Here is a 7250-nt window from a genome sequence, read left to right as displayed (position 1 = left end):
ATCAGGGGATGGCCCTGTTGGATGCCAGAGAATTCAAGGGGCACCCTGTTAGCCGTGTGATGTGAAGCAATAACTCCCTAGATCTCTTCTGCTTCCCCTGCCCTTTTGCTGGGAACATAAAAATGGAGATAAACTGTTTTAGTAAAAATTCTATTTTTACATTGATGCCTAATCTTCCAAGATTGAGCTGCACAGAAAAGTTATTAATTAAACTCTTAGATGAGAAGGACATCTATGACTGATGAAAGTGAACTGAGGAAACTAAGAGCTTTATACTTTAAAAAGTGATGTAAACAGCCTTTGACTTTGAGGGAGAGGACCTCAGCTTGGGTTCTAGCTTCAACATTTTCAGACCCAATCCCACCCAAATGCCAGTAAATATAAATCTTGGTCATGAGAACAGTTCTGTTGCTTTGTAGCAATTATCCAGAACCTTCCTTGCTTAGTTTATGCCCACTTGCTCCCAAGCATCCTATTTTTCTGTCTTGCTCCTTTCTTAACTCCCAACATTCTTTAGAACCTAGATTCAAACTCACTTCACTGTGGTTCAAATTCACTTATCCAGCTAAGTTATCCAGCCCCAGCACCACCCTTGGTGACCCAGTGCCCACCCCGGCTTGCCCAAGACCTTGTGAGGATGGGAGTTATACATAACTTTTCAAAGCCTCAGTTTCCTCATATCTATAATGGAGCCAATAATCTATCCCATATGGTTTGTGAAATTAAAGCACCACATAGCTCAATTTTATGCATCAAACTTACTGAGCACTGCACTGGGCACTGGGGTCTATGGATGCCTAAGTTACAGTTTTCTGGTGAAGACAAACAAGAAGTCAAGGCTTATGGAGGAGAATACAGGAAGCTATCGGAATAGGGGGGTGATTGGGGGGTATTCGTTTATCGGCTTGGGCAGGAGAACAGGTGCATGTATAAAGGCTTCCAAAGGAAAGTCACACTTGAGCTGAGTTTCGAAGCACAGTCTGGAGTTAGACGGCTGAGGAGATAGGATAAGACCGTTCTAAGTCAAGAGAACAGAGAGGTGTTAAGAAGCAGCGGCCACCAAAGAGAGCTGGCCTCTGTGATCCTAGGCAAGTGGCTTCACTTCTGGGAGCTTTAGTTGCCCAAACTGTAAAAAACAAAATCAAACAAAACAAAAACGGTGAGGGGAAGGGGACATTATTTGTGATTCTGGATTGTGTATTAGGTGTTAGTTATTTTTGTTAGCTGTTATTTCTCCTCCCTTTCTTGTTAACACTGAATGCTAATTTTGCTTTGGGGAAGCCACCCATCTCCCATCTTTGAGTGAGCCCCATGAGGCAGAGTTCACTCTCAGCTTCCAGGGAGGCACGTGTCCTGGGCCTGAGCCAGTCAGTGCCTTGCGTTCTCTCCACGGCAGTAATTGGTTTGGGCATGGGCACATAAGGGCCAGCAAGACTCAATTTTGAGATCCTTGTTTGAATTCTGGGTTTTTTTTTTTTTTTGACTTTTCTGTGTTTTTCAGGAGTGGCTTGAACCTAGAACTACATTGGGCTAGAACTTCTAGACCTATTTGAATCCCACAGAAATGCCTATGGTAGTTTGGAGCCAATAGGCATATAGCTCTGAGCAACAGAGCTCAGAAGTTGAAATAGGAAAACCAAATTCCAAAGTCTTTGTTGTCCCCAGGTAGGCCAAGTCTGACACCAGTTTTACCCCTGTACTCTTCTGTTATTAATCAGTAAGACTCCTTTATGCATAAACTGCTTTCTGTCCCATGCCATAAAAACAAAAGTTCTGACTGAGATAGGTTATAGTGAGGACTGAATGAGATAATATATTAAAAATGCCTGGTACAATATTTGACCCGTAACAGGCCTATGGAATAGTACTTGTCACTGAGGCCACTTAGTCACCACTTCCTCTACTCAAGTGTACTGGCCTTATGGGGTACTGGGTGTAAGATTGAGCAAAAGTGAGAGGACTAGTCACCCTGAAGATGTTAGGATAGCAAATGTAAAGACGGGTGAAATTTAAAATATCAATTTTCCCTTCAGTGTTTGTTTATAAATTTATAATTATGTTTCGCTAAGTACAAATGAGTTCATTTTGCCTTTGCTAAGGACAAGTTTATGAGAGAAATGTTACAAATCATCCTTTTGTATTTGCTAAATCTGGACCTAATTCCATTTCTCAAGAAATCATGTTTGCAGAAATAAGGCCACATGGAAATGAACAAATAATGAAAAACTGAATATAACAAACCCCTGAAGTCCTAGAGAATTAAAACTCTGCCAGAATTGTTTATAAAATTTGCACTAGTATCCACAAGTATTTACAATTTGCTTCATGGCTTGTAAAATATGGTGCAATTCAAACATACTTGGTAGTTCCATGAGACCCAAAACATGTTTCTGAAATCCTGTGTCCAACTCCAGTGCAAAGCAAAGAGCCCCATATGGTGGGATCATGATCTTGACATGTGAAATTCTTCGTAACTAGAGACCTTCAGGGCCATTCAGAAGAGAAGTAGATTTCTGCATGTAACTCTAGGCTCCCCTCTAGTAAGTCTGTAAGTGTAAATGAACTTCCAATGTCCTGTGATTCAGTGAAGCTGGTGTAAGGTAGGGAGTCAGGAACTCTGAATTTGAGATTGGTGGGAGTAAAAGGGGCATGATTGCACAGAAATCAGAACATGGGAAGAAAAGTGGATGAAGATCATAAGGCCCTTTGAAATACAAAGGGGTATCTCAACACTAAACAATCAAGTGATTTTTATTAATGTTTGAGTGATGTCCACTCAGATCAAGCTTTAAAAGTCCCCCAGCATAATGCAATGTTGGGAAGGACACTGTAGAGAGATTTGGGTGTCCCCCTCCACTTTGCTGAGCCACACATCCCTTGCTCCAGCAACCCATTCAGATGGTGGAAACACAATGCCATCCATCTGTACCTCTTTGAAATAAGAATCTCACATTCAAGCGTCCCTTTTAAATGGTGGATACAAGAGCCAACTCTTGCTGCTATCACAAGGTCTCACAAGGCTGTTAATCATCAAGTACTGATAGCTACTGTTCAGCGTTGGATGAATACCAATTAGAGAGATGGGGCGGCCTGAGAAACGGAGAGGAGAGAGCAGTGGGGGACTGGCTTTGTTGTTTTGGGGAGGGGTTGCCAAAAAAATATTACCTGGGGCACCAGTGCTCTTCTCGCCAACCCTGAGGGGCAACTGATGAGAATGGCAGACTAATTTACAAAGTATAAAGTAGGGACTGTGTCAGAAGCATCCTATTATTATTAATAAGGTTTGTTTTTCTAGCTGGTTATGGCTGAATCTGATTTGTTTTTAGTTTTAGAAGCAGGCAGTGTTTGTCTAAACTTTATAATAATTCTGTTTGCATATTCTCTCATGGTATCTTCTTTATAAAAGAGGTTGTGTGAAGCTCCAGGCAAGCTTGCAAGGAAAAGCTCTGGAAACAAACAAACAAACAAAAAACTTACCATATGCAAAAGAAAGAACTTACTGGGGAACATTTAGAAAAATGGAATGAAGAGTGCTTCCAAGTTAAAGAACATCTCAATTGGACAAATAGTCCAAATTGGAGCAGGTAACTTAAACTGCTAGGGCTTTCATCAAAATGAGATTTTATTTGCTCGTGTGCATCTGTCTACTCAGCCAATGACATACAAATGCAGTGTTCAGCACGGAGACTTGCTCTCTGGAGTGCCCACTCCTTTGTCTCTTGCAGTCCTTGTCTGGGATCAGAAATCTCCCAGCATCTTTGGATGCATCTTCAGGACAGTGATTCTCAATATGATGATAAGGTTTTATGACTGGCTACTATATCCAAAGCAAACTTGTTGAGAGCCAACTACAGACTTGGGAATAGGGAAGAGAAAACATATTTCCCCCCAGTTTTTGTTAGAGCTGTCTTCCACTGCCCCAGCGTGCTGACAGCACAGTGTGGAGCTGCTCAGAAAACCTGATTATGTCCCACCGTGCTAAGCACATGGAGTTTCAAGAGGCTGGGAAATTGTTCATATCACTGGAAGTCATATGAAAAATGGCCCATGTGGGGGGATGGCAAAAATTAAAATGAGATGACTAAGAAACATATTTACTAAATTATGCTTGATTTGCCATCAAGAGCTCTACTCTCTCTTGGTTGGAATGGTTGGGAGTGCCTCCATGGGGAGTTGAGAAGTCATGTTCAAGGCCTCTCCTGAATTGATAGTGTTCTCAGGGCTGATGTGAATGTTCCAGGACTGGGGAGAGCCACAGAGACCTTTCAATTAGATGGGAGGCCCTCATCATGGCATGGAAAAGAAAAGGCTTGAAGAAATAAGAGAAAAATCATTTAGCTGTGAGAGTCGTTCCTTTGTTCTTTTGTTCCTTGCATATAGCAGGGACTCAATAAATATTTATTGAATGGAGGAAGGTTTATTCTGACATATTAAAATAGTATGCAATTGAAATCAAGTACTGGATTTGGCCAGATGTTGTTTCTCAGATTATTATCCCATGACACGAAACACCTCACTCTGCGTGAAAATAGAGTCAAAAACAGCTTTGTAGAAATTTCCCCTGGATTTGAGCATATTGGTTTATTATTTGCTCAGGTGATTTATGATCTTGAGATTGTGGAAGCCATAGCGATACTGAAATTGCCAAGTAGAAATAAAAGCAAACCATATGTAGCAAAATCTTGTATTGAATATAATCATGAGGGCAACTAACAAGCAAGTATATTTTGGGGGAGGAGAAGAATCTATAGAGGTTGCCTCCAGTTCAAAGCCGACTTCGACCTTTTGGTTGATATACTAGTTTCCACAGTGTTTGATTGGATGTGGCTGTAATTAAATCTTTTTGTACCTTTGTTATTGGAGCTCAGAGAACAATACCCCAAAGTGTGGTGATTTGGCACGCTGAGCACGTTGAAATAAAGGAAATTAAAAGGACTTAGAAGCAGCCTCAGAACCGAGGACTTTTTGGCCTTCTGGCGTCTCCTCCCAAGTGCAGGATAAAACTCTTGCTCTGAAGTTCCCTTATCTGAAGCTCCTCCAGAAGGAACACAATTGCCTTCAGTCCTCGCCCTGAAATCTCATTAACCAGGGAAAATTAAACTCATTGCTGGAAGACAGACCGAGGAATGTCACCATACCTAGACAGACCTTGTCACAACTTATTGTCCATTCTCTGGTCCCATTAAATTTCCAAAAAGAATCATTATGAACTATTGTTTGCTCTTTGGGCCTCTTCAGCTCTCCTAAAAATCATTTACTACTCCTCAAAATTGCCTACATTTCCCCATCTCCCTCGCTTCTTTGAAGACGGTGCTATTCAAGCTTCAGCTATCGGGCTCTTCCATGAGTCTCACATCATATGGCTCCCATACACATGTGCACATTAATAAATTTATGTGCCCTTTCTTCTGTTCATCTGTCTATTGTCAGTTCATTACAGCTAACCTTCAGCACCCTTATATTGTGAACAGAATGCAATGGACCTCCTGTGTTTTTGTTTTTTTTTTCTTAAAGATCGTCAGAGGGTACCTGCCCTCATATACACATCGATGATATCCTCAGCAACCTTCCAACAAAATCACAGAGAATGGGAAACACAGTTCCATCCTTGTAGACAAAGTAGAGTGAAAAAGTGGGAGCCCCAGAAGCCCACGGAAAAAGCCCTTTGGAATCATTCTGGGGAAGACACATTCCTGATTGGCCATGTACATAAAGGACAAATGGTAATTTACAGAGAGTTTCCCTTTGTGTAAAGATTATCAGATCAAAATGGACTTAACTCACACTAATGAAGAAGAAAGCAGAGTAGTAACTGCAGAAGAAAAACTGGAGAAAGAATAGAAAACTTTATAAACCTGGGCTGCCACATTGCAGCAGATTGGGAGATCAGGGGAGACATATGTCAGGTATGGGGTGAAAAGCAATTCGTTAACAGTTCAGGTGCAAAAAGATCAGTCTAAGGGCTAAATTGAAAATGTATGCCATCAGTATCTTGTCAATCTTTCTCTAAGAAGCTCAGTGAAAGCAGCTCTTCTGAAAAGAAGACAGGATATTCTATCCTCTGGAACAGTGGTGTTTGTGAAGAATTCTGGAAAGCTGCCAAAATGGAGTGCGACTTTGGGAGATCAGTCATATCGTCAAAGTCAAGGAAGTGTTTGACAAGTAGGGAAGTGGAGAAAGGATGCAATACAGAGACTACTGTTGATGACTAAAAGGCTTTGTGAATTCAGGCCAGCCTATGTACTTGAAAGCAGGTAGGAAGCAAAGGGTCTAGATCAGTGCTTTTCAAACTTAAATATGCACACGAATCACCTGGAGATCTTGTTAAAATGTAAATTCTGATTAGGTAGGCCTTGGGTGGGGTCTAAGATTTTGCAATTCCAACAAGCTTCCAGACTAATGCCATATTTTCAGTAGCAATTATTTTGAGTAGCAAGGGGATAGATAACCATTATGTCTTAGTCTGGTCAATTTAAATTGTCTTTGGAGAAGAGGAGCTTAGCATGGTGGTGTGTTCAAGATTATATCTTTTAATATTGTTAGGTAATTTAATATGTTTTTTTAATTGTTAATATTCTGAGTATATTGGATTATAGGTTGCTTAAGCTGCCTTTAGTGAAAACTATTGTATCAATGTCCTATTCAGATTACTGACAATCTGTATTTTTGGCTGTTGAGAGATTTGATTGTCTCTCTCCAGATAGTATTATGCAGGGAAACCTCCAAGAAGTGATATTACCTTTATCCAATTCTAATTGCAACAGATGTAGTAGGACTCTTTTTTTCCCCTTTCTTTTTCTTGATTTCTTTTTCTTTTTCTTCCTTTTTTTTTTTTAAACCACTACTGAGTCAGTGGAACCCAGCCAAATCCCTGGAAATAATCTAGACCTACACATTTCTTTTGCCCGTTACAGCTGAAACAGTGGTAGCAAAATAGAAATAGCTCTATTTACAAAAACATTTTCCCCTTACAATTTAAGATTATAACTGGCATGCCAAATCAATATTAGGGACATGTTTAATACACTTATGTATTTTGGGGGTGGGAAACAGAAATAACACCTTTTCTTTCAGAATCAATTTGAAGGGAGCTGACTTCATACACTGCATAGAGATCTCAGCCCATAATCTTGGGTTCCTGAGCTCACAGCACCAGTTTAGCTTCTAATTTACTCTCGGGTGACTTAATGGTATTGCTTAATTATAACAGTTGCAAATTTCATCCTTCAAAATATATCATAGGCAGCCAA

The sequence above is a fragment of the Cynocephalus volans genome, chromosome 13 (genome assembly GCF_027409185.1).
Source record: "Cynocephalus volans isolate mCynVol1 chromosome 13, mCynVol1.pri, whole genome shotgun sequence".
In the NCBI taxonomy this organism is placed as follows: Eukaryota; Metazoa; Chordata; class Mammalia; order Dermoptera; family Cynocephalidae; genus Cynocephalus; species Cynocephalus volans.
This window is presented reverse-complemented; position numbering follows the sequence as displayed.